This window comes from Mustelus asterias, chromosome 16 (genome assembly GCF_964213995.1).
Source record: "Mustelus asterias chromosome 16, sMusAst1.hap1.1, whole genome shotgun sequence".
Taxonomy (NCBI): Eukaryota; Metazoa; Chordata; class Chondrichthyes; order Carcharhiniformes; family Triakidae; genus Mustelus; species Mustelus asterias.
The window spans coordinates 57,961,838-57,978,506 of NC_135816.1; positions in this window are offsets into that span (position 1 = coordinate 57,961,838).

Below are 16,669 nucleotides of genomic sequence, written 5' to 3' on the forward strand. Positions count from 1 at the left end.
CTTACAATATTTGCATATCCTAATTGTATTGTACATTACAATTTTTAAGAATGACATTCTTATAAACTTGAAAATGTTAGAGAAATCCATGTATTTTTGCCTTAAGTTTCAAATCTAATTCCATTACTTTTGTGTTTTCATTACTTTCCAAGTTCTAGTTCTGGATTTCAGAGCTTGAGCAACAGTAGTGGCAGTGCAGTGCATTCTGTGAGGCTGAGAGCTATGTGTATAGCATGTTTCTAGATGCTATCATGCTGCAGTTTATGGGTTTATGGCAGGGAGAGACAGAGTGACTACTGGACAATCATGCAGACCAGGCAAGTATTGTAGACATCCCAAAGTTAAAAAGTTTATTTATTTATTAGTCACAAGTAAGGCTTACATTAACACTGCAATAAAGTTAGTGTGAAATTCCCCTAGTTGCCACACTCCAGCGCCCGTTCGGGTCAATGCACTTAACCAGCACGTCTTTCAGACTGTGGGAGGAAACTGGAGCACCCACAGGATCTTTCTCTATCTTTCTCTACACCCTAACTGTGACTTTAACACTATATTCTGCACTCTCTCCTTTCCTTCTCTATGAATGGTACGTTTTGTCTGTATAACGCGCAAGAAACAATACTTTTCACTATATGTTAATACATGTGACAATAATAAATCAAATCAAATCAAAAAAGGAAACCCACTCAGACAAGGGGAGAATGTGCAAACTCCACACAGGCAGTGACCCAAGTTGGGAATTGAACCCAGGTCCCTGGCGCTGTGAGGCAGCAGTGCTAACAACTGTGCCACTGTGCTGCCCCTCATCCAACTGGCTCTATAACCAATATTCAGTTCTTAATATGGGTGAAGATAATGGTTCATCTGGAGAATACAGCTAGAGTCACATGCGCTGCATCAGGGGTAGCTCAAATGTGCAGAGGTAGAGGAGGGAGGTGAGGAAACCAATAGTGATAAGGGGTTCTGTTGCTAGGCAAGTAAACTGGCATTTCTGTAGCTGCAGACGTAACTTCTTGATGGCATACAGCCTTCTTAATATCAGAGTCAAGGATGCCACTTCTCTTGTTATTGGTCATCAGTGAAAGATGATACTGTTCTCATAGAATCATAGTATCCCTACAGTGCAGAAAGAGGTCATTTGGTCCATCGAGCCTGCACCAACTCTCCGACAACAATTCCACCCAGGCCCTATCCCCGTAACCCCATGTATGTACCCAAGGAATTCCCCCTAATCTAAACAACTTGGGACAAAGGGCAACTTAGCATGGCCAATCAACCTAACCCGCACATCTTTGGAGTGTGGCAGGAAAGCAGAGCCCATCCGGAGGAAATCCATGATGTGAGGCAGCAGTGCTAACTACTGTGCCACCGTGCCATCTCAGTTGGCTTGGATTCCAACTCAACTGTACCTGAAACTCTTTACTAATTGTACCATTAGAAATACTTGAGCTCCCTGTTGAGACATGCTGTCAAACAATAATGTATTCACCACTTGGCAATGCCATTATAATTAGCATGTAGCAGAAAGCTTGCGTGCAGCCTACATAACTTTGCACAGGTGCAGGTTAATCATGTAATGACTCTCTCATTTTGGGAACTACTAAATTTTGACCCCCTACCTAACCTATCAATTCCTTTCAGCCTAAAATCTCAGTCAAATCACCACTTATCCACATATATAGACCAGGAAATATGGTCCTTGCTGATGTAGATACTTCTCATTTTTTTTAAACATTGGAACACAGTAATATTCTGGTGAATCTGAACTGTACTCCACCACTCCTCCAAGACCAATATATCCTCTCTAAGCTGTGGTGCCCAGAACTACACATAGTACACCACTTGTAAACTAACCAGGGTGTTGTACAGCTGTGGCCAAATCTTTCTCCACTTTATATTCTAGCCCTCTAATTACAAAGGCTGCTATTGCAGATGCTTTTTCATTACTTACTTGAGTTATTGAGTTACATATAATCATTTAAGTTGGTACCCTTTATGACAAACACACTTTTTGACCTATATTCCAAATTCATCATAAATTGAGTTGAAAGAAACTGAAAAATAAATTTACAACTAGAACTTTTTGAATCTTGTTCTTGAAGACAGCAATGATTGTATTTTAAAAATTGCCAAAGATAACTTGCCTCACTTGATGCAAAAACATTGAAGTTATTATATAATGCAGTGAAATTGGTATCTTGTGGATTGTGGTTGTGAATTTGTTACAGATTTATGAAGTAATGTGTATGCATTTGGGCCAGAATTTTATGTGGCCTGACCTGCACTCATGTGAAATTGTGTGAGAAGATGTTGGGTTCACATCCCGGTGTCATGGCGCCCTCATGCGATGGCTCACTTGGCGTGTGCACCCAAGGGTTGGAAGTGCACCCATTGGTAATTGAAAGGGTAATTAATCACATTAGGCTTGCAATTGGCCCTAGAATTATAGAATCATACAATCCCTACAGTGCAGAAGGAGGCCATTCAGCCCATTCATCAAGCCTACACTGACAACAATTCCACCCTATCCCCGTAACCCCACATATTTATTCTGCTAGTCCCCCTGACACTAAGGGGCAATTTAGCATGGCCAGTCAACCTAACCCGCACATCTTTGGAGTGTGAGAGGAAGCCGGAGCACCCGGAGGAAACCCACGCAGACACGGGGAGAATGTGAAACTCCAGACTGACAGTCACCCAAGTCTGGAATCAAACCCAGGTTCCTGGCTCTGTGAGGCAGCATAATGCTAACCATCGTGCCACCGTGCCACCCAAATTTTACATGGCATGTGTACTTTTACACTTGTCACTGCCAGGCAGCGTTCACAATTTTTCACCATTCCCGATCCGGAATCCAGGATGAAATAAAAGAAACGAAAATAGTTGAGGGTTGAGGTGTTTGGTGTTATGCTGCAAGTAGCTTGATTCTGCATGATAGAGAGAGTTTGCAGCATTGTGCGTTCAATGGGTGAAATGTCCAGGCCCTGGGGAAGCTTATAGCATTCAAATGTGATAAAACTTGATCTGGAATGTGATCTGAAGTATTTGAATTGAAATTCATAACGAGGTGTGACCAGCTATCCTGGTCACACTTCATTGTGCATTGAGTTTCAAAGGCAATGCTTTCCACTATACTACATGGCAACAGGAGCTGATCAATAATACAGCTGAAAATTCACACAGGAAAACCCCATCATGTCTTGCGCTGAATCTTCTTCTCAAATCAAACTCTTGACCAGGTTAAATGGAATAGGATTTCCACACAAAATTTACAAACAAAGAACAGTTGAAATAACGAAATCATAAGAAGACTAATTAATTATAAGTTCAAGTTGCTTTCATACAAGTAGTTTTTAAAAAGCAGTACAGAAAACGATTCTCAGGATGCAAGAGCCCATTTTCACATCCACTGTTAATTTGCCAAGCAGTTAAATGTCTGATTCAAAGTCCCTGGTTCTCAAAATGAATTATTCTTGCACTGCTAAATATAGAAGATGTTCTACCATCTACCAAAGAACAAAGAACAAAGAACAGTACAGCACAGGAAACAGGCCCTTCGGCCCTCCAAGCCTGTGCCGCTCCTTGGTCCAACTAGACCAATCGTTTGTATCCCTCCATTCCCAGGCTGCTCATGTGACTATCCAGGTAAGTCTTAAACGATGTCAGCGTGCCTGCCTCCACCACCCTACTTGGCAGCGCATTCCAGGCCCCCACCACCCTCTGTGTAAAAAACGTCCCTCTGATATCTGAGTTATACTTCGCCCCTCTCACCTTGAGCCCGTGACCTCTCGTGATCGTCACCTCCGACCTGGGAAAAAGCTTCCCACTGTTCACCCTATCTATACCTTTCATAATCTTGTACACCTCTATTAGATCTCCCCTCATTCTCCGTCTTTCCAAGGAGAACAACCCCAGTCTACCCAATCTCTCCTCATAGCTAAGACCCTCCATACCAGGCAACATCCTGGTAAACCTTCTCTGCACTCTCTCTAACGCCTCCACGTCCTTCTGGTAGTGCGGCGATCAGAACTGGACGCAGTACCCCAAATGTGGCCTAACCAGCGTTCTATACAGCTGCATCATCAGACTCCAGCTTTTATACTCTATACCCCATCCTATAAAGGCAAGCATACCATATGCCTTCTTCACCACCTTCTCCACCTGTGTTGCCACCTTCAAGGATTTGTGGACTTGCACACCTAGGTCCCTCTGTGTTTCTATACTCCTGATGACTCTGCCATTTATTGTATAACTCCTCCCTACATTATTTCTTCCAAAATGCATCACTTCGCATTTATCCGGATTAAACTCCATCTGCCACCTCTCCGCCCAATTTTCCAGCCTATCTATATCCTGCTGTATTGCCCGACAATGCTCTTCGCTATCCGCAATTCCAGCCATCTTCGTGTCATCCGCAAACTTGCTGATTACACCAGTTACACCTTCTTCCAAATCATTTATATGATGGTTGCTAAGCAAACCTGTCAACAATATTCTGGGAAAATATGTTGTGTATCACTAATCATAATTAAATCAATGTGACATTTCAAGCAGCGTGTCGACTTTTTTAAACAAGCACAGACTCTCTTCTGTAAAAATGACAGGAGATTGTTTTACCTCCAGCCGCTGCACTTGGTGTTGCTTTTTTTTAAGCAGCAATGCACATCCAACTAGTTAAGTATTTCCTTTCTTAACTGCTTTCTACATTTCTTTTGCAAAAGCTGCCCACAGGTGCCTATTTTCAAACACTCAAGTTTGATTACAAGAGCAATTTTTACCTGGTTCAGTCCTGAAAAAATTGGATTCAGTGACAGTCATGATCCTTCTTCTTGCCTGTCCGCTCATTTGGCCATTATCACACCTCAACACCTCTAATCATCTCCACTTTGCAGCCTTCCCCCCTCCATCATCATCACACTCACTGATTGTCTGATTCAATCAACATCATGTGGGACAAAGGATTTGCTCACAGCCTCTCTGTACAATAAATGGTTGCCCTTATTCAGTGCTAAACGATCTACTTGACAATTTTGTTGTTAAAAATATATATTGGAAACCGGGTGCCAGAGGAATATTAAACTGGGCGGCACGGTGGCACAGTGGTTAACACTGCTGCCTCGCAGCGCCAGGGTCCCGGGTTCAATTCCGGCCTTGGGTCACTGTCTGTGTGGAGTTTGCACATTCTCCCCGTGTCTGCGTGGGTTTCCTCGGGTGCACCGGCTTCCTCCCACAGTCCAAAGATGTGCTGGTTATGTGGATTGACCCTAGTGTCAGGAGGATTAGCAGGGTAAATGTGTGGGGTGACAGGAATAGGGCCTGGGTGGGATTATGGTCAGTGCAGACTTGATGGGCCGATGGCCTTCTTCTGCACTCTGGAGATTCTGTGATCTATGAAACTGTAATGGCCCTACACTCCGGTTGAATCAGTGACTATTGAGTGCATCGGTAATATTCCATTATGTTTCATGCTAAAATTAGAACTTACACTGTTGTGAAAAGAAAATAGTATTTCCATAGGCACCCTGATAATACTGTGATGGAAACATCTCTTGCAGGGCTTTTACCTTCTCATTCTGTTTAATGAAGCTTTCTAATCTTGAGTGTTGACACAGCCAGCTGCTCTCAACTCCATGTGATGACATAGTTTGGCAGAAAGATGTTATGGTAGCTCTCTGTTCTGTTAATTTTAGTTTTTCGGCAGTTCGTGACAAAAATCCCTGTGGGACAGAAGAGAGAACGTGGGTACTGTTTCTAATTATTATCACTTCCCGAGCACAAGTCGACTTTTCATATGCATGCTCCTGTTATTGCAAGTGGGACCTTGCAGAAAAATACAATATAACATAGAGATAGGCATGCCCTTACAAAATTATTGGAAATGTTCAGGTCAGGCAGCATCTTTGGAGAGCGAGAGAGAGAGACAAGCAGTTAACATTTCACATCAACATCAGAGGCACAATCCTACCGGCTTGACACACCGGTCGATTGGCGTGTCGAGCTGGTAGGACAGGGCGAGCGGCAAAAAGTTGGGTTCACGCCTGGTTTCTCACCTCTTGCAATCTTGCCAGCCCTGTTTTCCCAGGAATGGTGTGAGGCTGATTAATATTAATGATGGGCGGGGCCATAATGGCCAGGTTTAGGGGGACGGTGGAATTATCACCAACTTCTGCGTGAAGAAGTTTCTCCTCATCTCAGTACTTAAAGACCTACCCCGTATCCTGAGACTGTGACCCCTTGTTCCAGACCGTCCAGCCAGAGATAATAACATCCCTGCACCTAGTCTGTCCAACTCTGTCAGAAGTTTATACATTTCAACATGGTCCTTGATGCGCGATAAATCACACGGGAGGCAGGATGTACTCGGGAAATAAAGGCTTTTATTGCCAACAATAACAGAGCTACTATATACAATATACAATCCCAGACTAAAGGGTCACCAGGCAGAGCAGTGACCTTTATACCTCTCCCAGGAGGCGGAGCCAACTGGGGTGTACCATAGGACTATATTAACAGGTAGAACAGCCCAACCCTAACCCCAACAGTAACATATCTACAGACTCATAGTACTGGCCAGACCATGGCTCAGCACTCCTGGTGGTAACCAACAATGGTTCACCACAGTCCTTTTTCATTTTTCTAAATTCCTGTGAATACAGGCCCAGTCAACCCAATCTCTCCTCATGCGACAATCCTGACATCCCAGGAATCAGCCTGATGTAACTTTGCTGCACCCCCTCCATGGAAAGTATTTCCTTTCTTGGATAAGAGACAAAATCTGAACACAATACTCCAGGTATTGTCTCACCAAGGCTCTGTACAGCTGCAGTAAGAAATCCTTGCTCCTGTACTCAAGTCCTCTTGCAATGAAAGGCCAATATGCCATTTGTCTTCCTAATTGCTTGCTGTGCCTGCTTGCTTGCTTCAGTGATTAGTGTCCTAGGAAACCCAGATCTCTTTGTACACCAACATTTCCAAATCTATCACCATTTAAATAATACTTTGCCATTCTGTTTCTTCTTCCAAAGTGGATAACTTCACATTTATCCATGTTATACTGCATTACCATGTTAACTTGTCTAAATCACTTTGAAGCCCCATAACATCCTCCTCACTACTCACATTCCCACTAATTTTGTGTCATCAGCAAACTTGGAAATGTTACTGTTGGTTCCTTAATCGAAATTGTTGATGTATATTGGGAATAGCCGAGCCCAAGCACTAATCCATGCAGGATCCACTAATCCCCACCGACCTGGAAAAAGATCCATTTATTCCTACTCTCTATTTCCTGTCTGCTAACCAATTCTCAATCTATGCCAATATATTACCTCCAATCCCGTGCACTTTAATTTTGCACACTAACGTCTTAAATGGAACATCAGCAAAAACTTATTCCCAGCAGTTCCTACTTTCAATTCAGTTTTCCAACATATGCTGTATTTTGCTACTGCTTATGAAATTAGCTTTTGATTTTCCATTAACAATTATCCATTTGTGAAAACAACTACCTTACTACAAAAAAAATGTTAAATTGCAAATCAGCAAAGGTAATACATATTCATACAAGTGCAAACCTGCCAGAATTTTGTGTTAATAGGCAGCTAAATAGGGCTTAATGCCAGTTACTGATGCAGGAGACAGAAAGCTTCTCAGTACTGTCTCTGAGCTCCATGCATGCAATTTGTTGCTTCAAATTGGAGTGATTATTGCTGCATAGCATATTAATAATATTATTTATCACCATTATTTCCCTATTATCGGGGTGACACTGCTGTGACTCAGCACACATACTATCTAAAAAGAGAACTCTGAAAGTGTTAAAATATTATAACCGTGATAAATTATTATTGAATTCAAAGAACAAAGAACAGTACAGCACAGGAACAGGCCCTTCAGCCCTCCAAGGCTGCGCCAATCATGATGCCTGCCTAAACTAAAACCGTATGCACTTATGGAGTCCATTTCCTTGCATTCCCATCCTATTAATGTATTTGTCTAGATGCCCCTTAAATGCTGCTATCGTACCTGCTCCCACCACCTGCCAGGCAGCGCGTTCCAGACATTCACCACCCTCTGTGTAAAAAACTTGCCTCGCACATTTCCTCTAAACTTTTCCCCATGCACCTTCAACCAATCCCTCCTAGTACTTGACGTGTCTACCCTAGGAAAGAGCATCTGTCTATCCATTCTGTCCATGCCACTCATAATCGCCCCTCAACCTCTGTCGTTCCAGTGAGAACAAACTGAGTTTATCCAACCTCTCCTCATAGCTAATACTCTCCAGACCTTTACCATCCTGGTAAACCTCTTCTGTACCTTCTCCAAAGCATCCACACCCTTCTGGTAGTGTGGTGACCAGAATTGCACACAATTTCATGCTGGTGATTGCCTTGCAACAGCTTGCCAACCATCCTTCATCAAAGATACCTACCCCATACCTGATGGTATACTAATGTGATAAAAATATATTTGTTAAGTCACTCGCATTCCTTCGACATCATGCTCTTGGAGACATTGCTGAAATTAGCCCAGCCTGGAGTTTAAATTTAGATCTGGATTTTAGAGCAATGTTTATTTATACTTGTACATGACCTTGCGGAGATTAACTATCTGATTAGTGTAACCTTGAATAGCGGTTATAGGTTGTAATCACACAAGTTATTCCATGAGGATTAGCAAAACTAATGTTATTTCTATAAACAAGTTTAAGTGATGTTATTGCTTGTTTGTGAGTGTTCAGGTTGGTCCAGTTCCTGAAAATCTGAGGAAACATCACATCCATCATGTTTCTCCACCTTAATTATTTTTAACTTTTAGCTTTTTAAATTTTATAAAAGCAGTGATGTGATAGCCTTATTGATCTCATTATTTATTCATTTTATTAATCCGGCTAATTGTCCCATGAGGAAATGTAAATAAATGTCAATTCCATTTAAAACGACTGCGGAGCTAATGCACATATTTCAGAACTTTGAGAGTTCTCTGGAAAACTGCCCTTGCCTGTCTGTTAGTGTTCTGCGATGGCTTAAAATCATTTGTGCATTAGATACATTGGAAAGTTTCTGTAAGCTAAAATAAAACTTTGATGCTTGGCCAGTCCTGACAATTTATTACATTATTTTAAAATAAGCAATAGCATTTTATTTCTTCTCACAATACACTGTTGACAACAGATTGTTACCATTTTGCAACGGTTTACACATACCATGAGCCAAATATTTATTGGATCCTTTTTTTAACAAAATCAGAAGTCCAGACTCGGTTGAATGAAGTAAGGACAATGCTGAGAAAGTGGGATGATTTGAACCCATTTTTTTTTCCAAGTAGTGCACTTAAAGTCCCAAAACTGCATTGCGATGTGCAGACAAACTTGTGTGGGGCAAATTACATTGGACACAATGAGGACATTAACACATGCATTAAATATCCACCAGAAGTATGCTGAACCTGCAAATCATGGTACTAATCAGTGTGAAAAACTGTTTTGGCACCAACACTGCCATTATGGAACCCCTGATGAGGAAAACAAACAGTTCAACTGGCCCCCAACTGATTTCCAATGGTTTCCGGAGCCAGACCAATTCAACTGGTCCCTGTGATCCAGTGTTCCACTGCTCCACACTTCTGCCATCTCTTAATCTTGTACAGCTGAACACATGTTCTGCAGCTGGAATGATCTAGCTGCCACCACCACTATTTAAAACCATCATCAACAACTAATGGGTTCATTGCTGGTAGATTTCTGCTGCTATTCCTTTGATTTAATGAGGGTGGAGCACATGCTGAATAAATTCTGCTGATATTAAAGTTTAGAAAACTGGTTGTTCTCAGATATGAATGCGCTATTAGACATTCCCTTTGGAATACAGAATGATTTGGGGGATGGATGGAGGCCATGCAGAGCAGGACAAGCTGTTCTGAATAATAAATTATTTCTTCTGTGTTGTTGGAGCTGCATTCACCCAGGCAAATGGAACACTGGATCACACTCCTGACCTGTGTCTTGTAGATGGCATACAGGCCTTGGGCAGTCAGGAGGTACATCATTTATCTCAGAATTCCCAGCCACCAACCTACGTTTGTAGTCACAATAGTTAAACGATTGGCCCTGTTAAGTTTCTGGTCAATGGTAACCTCCAGGATAGTAATGTTGGAGAATTTAGATGTGGTAATGTCATTGAACGTCAAGGACAGCTGGTTAGGTCCATTCATTTTGGAGATAGTCATTATCTGTCATTTCTACAGCTTAAATGTTACTTCCCACTTATCAGCACAGGCCTGAACGTTGTCCAGGTCTATTGCACATAGACATGACAACTTCATTATTTAGGGAGTTGCAAATGGAGCAACATTGTGCTGTCATCTGCAAACATTCCCACTTCTAAGCTTCTGCTTGGAGGGAAGGTCAGTGATAAAGCACAGAAAATGGTTGGCCTCCGACATTATCCTGAAGAACCCCTGAACTGAAGTGGTCAATCTCCAATAACTACTACCATCTTCCTTTGTGCTAAGTGTCTCCAGCCAGTGGATTGTTTCCCCTCTGAATCCCATTGATTTTAATTTTGCTAGTATTCCTTGGTACCACACTTGGTTAAATGCTGCCTTGATTTAAAAAAAAACTTTTCCAATTCAATCAAATCAAATCCAATTCAGAGTCTCAACAAGTTGAGACATTTCAGATCCAAGCTGACAAGACAGGGCGAGCGACCAAACCACCCTGTCCTGGGCCTGATCTACATGAGCCAAGCTGATTGGAGAAGGGGGAGGTTCCTCCTCCAAGACTTGAGCTCATTTGCATCTTAGCCAAAAGGCCGAGATGCCGCTTTTAAAAATTGCTTCATATGAAACATATGAAGCCTCAGCGCAACCCAATGACCTCGACCAAGCGCGGCCGACCATGGGGTGCCGACCATACCACACTTGATCCTAGCCAAAAGGCCGAGAAGCCAGGAGCAGTCACTAATCTCTAGAATTCATCCCCTTTGTCCATGATTGGACGGCTATGATATCTGAAGCTGAGTTGTTTTAGAGGAATCCAAACCGAATGTTGATGAGCAGATTATTGTTGAGTAATTGCTGATAAATATGAATCATGTTTGGGTCCACAAGTATGCAAATGGAGTCAGCCAGTGCTTTCACGCTGAAAAGACTGGGATCCAAGCTTTGCACAAAGTCCTGTATCAAATTAGTGATGAAATCATCCATTCTCCTTATTATTGACCCCAAGCTTTCTGGCAAACTTCCCTATGCACCAAACATCTTGTTATGTATGCCCATGGAGTACTTGGCATTCAGCCAAATCTCCATTCACTGCAGCAGTTCCAGAGAATCCCAGCTGTGGGCAATGGTCAATGCTTCTGCTATTTCCTTCCATGCTTCGCTTGGCAGCCTGGGGAAACTTTCTTTTGGGCCTGCCAATTTATTCACTTTCAAATATGCTGTTTCCTGCCTCCCTATCTTTATACCATGCAATACTTCACATTCTTCCCACAGGGATCAGTGCTGGGTCCTCCGCTATTTGTGATTTTTACCAATGACTTGGAGGAGAGGGCTGAAGGGTGGATCAGTAAATTTGCTGATGACACCAAGATTGGTGAAGTAGTGGATGAGGTGGAGGGCTGTTGTAGGCTGCAAAGAGACATTGATAGGATGCAGAGCTGGGCCGAAAAATGGCAGATGGAGTTTAACCCTGATAAGTGCGAGGTGATTCATTTTGGTAGGACAAATTTGAATGCGGATTACAGGGTCAACGCCAGGGTTCTGAGGAATGTGGAGGAACAGAGAGATCTTGGGGTTCATATCCACAGATCTCTGAAGGTTGCCACTCAAGTGGATAGAGCCGTGAAGAAGGCCTATAGTGTGTTAGCGTTTATTAAGAGGGGGTTTGAGTTTAAGAGCCGTGGGGTTATGCTGCAACTGTACAGGACCTTGGTGAGACCACATTTGGAATATTGTGTGCAGTTCTGGTCACCTCACTATAAGAAGGATGTGGAAGCATTGGAGAGAGTGCAAAGGAGATTTACCAGGATGCTGCCTGGTTTGGAGGGTAGGTCGTATAAGGAAAGGTTGAGGGAGCTAGGGCTTTACTCTTTAGAGCGGAGGACGTTGAGAGGCGACTTAATGGAGGTTTATAAGATGATGAGGGGGATAGATAGAGTGGACATTCAGAGACTATTTCCTCGGGTGGATGTAGCTGTTACTAGGGGGCATAACTATATAAGGGTTCATGGTGGGAGATATAGGAGGGATGTCCGAGGTAGGTTCTTTACTCAGAGAGTGGTTGGGGTGTGGAATGGACTGCCTGCTGTGATAGTGGAGTCGGACACTTTAGGAACTTTCAAGCGGTTATTGGATAGGCACATGGAGCACACCAGGATGATAGGGAGTGAGATAGCTTGATCTTGGTTTCGGACAAAGCTTGGCACAACATCGAGGGCCGAAGGGCCTGTACTGTGCTGTACTGTTCTATGTTCTATTCTTCCTCTTTAATTACATTGTCTGTAATAGCTGGCCTTTTATCTACTGGTCCTGTTATCTTCTGGAATCTGTAGACATACACTTCAAGGTTTCTCTCTGTTCCTTTACACTTCTCAGTATCTTACCATTTATTGTTTATTCTCTTGTTTTTGTTGCCCTTCATGTATCACCTCACACTTCTCCGGATCAAATTCTATTTGTCATTGTTCTGCCTACGTGATCAGCCCATTGATATCTTTCTGTAATCCACAGTATTTATCCTCACTGTCAGCCGCATGATAGATTTTTTGTTTTACCTGCGAAATTTTGCAGAACCCCACTCACAGCAGCCTTTCATTCACAAAAACATCCATTTATCTTAACACGTTTCTTCCTGCCACAGAGTCGCTATTGGATTCAAATTGTTATTTTCCTTTGTATCCCATGGAGTTTTGCTTCACTGATTAGTCTGCTCTGTGTAACCTTGCCAAAAACCTTGCTGAAATCCATGTAGACTGCATCAAACCTCATGAGGACTCCTTGTTACTACTCAAAAAAATTCAATTTAATTAGTCAGACATGACCTTCCCTTAAATAAATCCATGCTGACTTCCCTTGATTAGTGTCTTTTCAAATGATGACTTATACTGTCCTCAGAATGTTTTCCAATAATTTGGTCACCACCTATCGGTTAGGCTGATAAGCCTGGATTTACTCGGAATATCCCTTTCTCCCTTTGTAAACAGTGGTCTGATGTTAGCAATTCTTCAGTCCTACGGCACCACGCATGTTGCCAGTGGGAAATTCATGGTCAATGCCTCTGCTATTTCCTTCCATGCTTCGCTTGGCAGCCTGGGAAAACTTTCTTTTGGGCCTGCCACTTTATTCACTTTCAAAGATGCTAAACTCTTTACATTGTTTCCTCCCTCCCTACCTTTATACCATCCAATATTTCACATTCTTCCTCAATTACATTGTCTGTATCATCTGCCAAGGCGGACACAAATTATTCATTCAGAAGCATAAACATGTATTCTGTCTCCACACAAGTTACACTTTTATCTCTTATTGGAGCTATTCTTTCTTTTATTTTCCCTTGCTCTTTACATATTTATAAGACATCTTTAGGTTTTCCTTGATTTTACTTGTCATGTTTAAAGTTTAATTCTTAGTGTCACAAGTAGGCTGACATTAACACTGCAATGAAGTTACTGTGAAAATCCCCTCGTCGCCACACTCCGGCGCCTGTTCAGGTACACTGAGGGAGAATTTATCATGTACAATGCATCCAACCTGCATGTCTTTCGGACTGTGGGAGGAAACCAGAGCACCCGGGGAAACCCGGGCAGACTCCGCACAGACAGTGACCCAAGCTGGGAATTGAACCCAGGTCCCTGGCACTATGAGGCAGCAGTGCTAAATACTGTGCCATTGTGCCGCCCCGTCAATAGTTTTTCATGACCTTTCTTTGTTTCCCTAATTTCCTTTTTAATTTCACTCCTGCATTTTCTCTTCTCCATGGATTTTTTGCAATACTGAACTCTTGGTATCTTAATTAGGCTTCCCTTTTGTTGTCTTATCCTACCTTGTAAGATATATGAGATCCAAGAGTTTCTAGATCTGGGAGCCTTTTTCTTTGTATTGCTGGAAACATATTTGTTTGAAACCCTTTCTTTATTTGCCTCAAATACTGCTCTGACATTGATTTACCTTAAAGTATCTAAAACTTGCCCACTTTTTTCAAATCACACCGCAGCTTAGTAAAACTGGTTTTTACCCAATTTAAAACTTTTACAGTTGGTTTAGCCAAGTCCTTTTCCATAATTACACTAAATCTAACTGAATTGTGATCACTATTGCTAACATGCTCTCTCATTGATTCCCCTTCCATCTGCCAAGCTACATTTTCCAAAACTACATCCAGCACTATCACTTTTCTTGTTTGGCTTGCTGTGTCCTGGCAGAAATGTTCTCCTGAATACATTCTGTGCCCTCAGTTTTTTTATCCCTCTTGATATGAGGATAAATTTGCTACTATTGTTTTCCATGACACACTGCTCTCTAGCTCCCTTCATTTGGAGGTCTATTGTATATTTCCAGCTGTACAGTTAGCCGTTTTTGTTCTTCAGTTCAACCAGTCTGGTCTAATTTAATAATTCTTTTAGCATTTCAACCCTTCTCACAGATGTGATTGTTTCTTTAACCAAATTGTAACAGCCCCCCCCCCCCCCCCCCACCCGCCCACCCCAGCTCCCTTTCCTATTAAGCTAGCATTCCTGTGCTTCTGTAAGCCATGTTTCATTGAAAGCCATGTTATCATATTTCCAAGTATATCTCTGTGCCCTCAGCTCATCCGGTTTATTCACTAGGCTTCTTGGATCAAAGTATATACTGCCAGTCACTGCACATACATTAGCCTCCTGCTGATGTGTCAGCCAATCAATAGGACAGTAATGTTGGTTGGACTCTGATACTATTGAAATGAACAGGCAGCACAAAGTTGACCTGCTGCCTGTCTCACAATCACCGTGCACAACTTAATCATGTATCACAATCCCGACATCCATTTTTAGGGGTTATCACATTTCGGTCCCAGCTTATATGGGTTCAGAACAGGCCAGCTGTCAATGCAACGCGTTCCATTCAGGACACTGATGTACAAAATAAAACATAAAATTTCTTGAAAAAATATAATTGGTCAAATTCTCTCCTTGGAAATCATTCTTGATAATATACCTAGACATTACCGGCACAAGTGTTAATGGTCCAATTTGCTATGTCAGAATGGCGGAACAGATGTTTTGGGGTTGTGATTGGACTGGTTCCCCTCTTTAGCCATGACATTACAATAAGAAACCATCAGACAACATTTGGCTTGCACTTTCTGGTTGGGGTTAGCAACAGAATAGCATTGGCAGAGATATGGTAGAGCAAATCTTGTAACCTGCAAACTTGGACAAGGAAAAATGCAGGGAACAATATATTGTAAGAATTTGTATGAGTTGAATTTGTTTTATTGTAAAATAGAGCCTCTAGGAAAGCAAGTGTGAGAGATATATCTTCAAGATTTTGTTAAAGTAATGCATTTTATTTGGAATTAGCCACCGTAGATTGCCATTATTCATCGTCCTTTGATACTTAACGCCATTTATTTTGTCTGCAATCAGGTTGTGATATCAAATAGTCTGGTAGAGGGAAAGAAATTGAAGTACGGACTGTTTTTTTTAATTCATTTGTCTGAACAACAAATTAGGCAGTCACAGGACACTCTGAGTAACATTGTGCTGCTTATCTGCCCATTGCAAATGAGGTTTGAATCCAGCTCAACAGAGAGATATATCTCCTTACTCTAATTAGATCTTTTGGTACGCCACAATATAAACAAGGGTATCAAATAGTCAATCCATTTGAAATGCTCCCCAGTACGCTTCACATAATTAATCAAGAACCAACAGGAAAATGAGAGCAGGAATTCTGTTGCTGTGCTGTTTGTTTGGCTTATCTTAGCACGTCTATCTTGTTCTAATACTTTGACTACAACAATGAATGATGGATCGTTTGGACTCATGGCAGGGACAATATAAGTGTAACTCTGGAATGTATATTTGAACAGTTACAGACAAGTCAATGACTAGCTAAATACAAGTTCAAGATGTCAAGCTAGTTTATAAACAAAAGACAATTCTGCTATTTGATCATTCCTTAACAGTGTATGTTGCAAGTTTTTGAAACTATTGCTTGGACGGTGTTGTGTGTCTGCTCTAATATCACTATGTGAAGTATAAACATTGAATAGCCAGATTTCTTCTGAGTTCCACTTCTGCTCATTTAGTCAGTAAAGGAAATGGCAATCTGTTATGATCAGTAAAATCTGTTGAATTCAGTTTTGTCTGGATTATGTCTCTGGATTTTAAGCACATGTTTCCTATTTGAAATACAAAGAAATCATCTGGAAAAATATTTTAAGTTTCATAGCTGCTGACATTTCCTGTTTGTCACATTTATTTCTTGTGCCACACTGGGGTCATAATGACATCTGGTATGACAGTATGGTAAAGCCTGGATGGACCAATTAGATACCTTCAATTAATTAACATAATAGTATAGGCATCCCATCAGTCGGTGGCCGTGTTGCACTTCTATCTCTCAGTTATCTATCTCCCTCATACTATCGCAGACATAATCTGTACCTTTTGGCCTTAGTAATCAACTC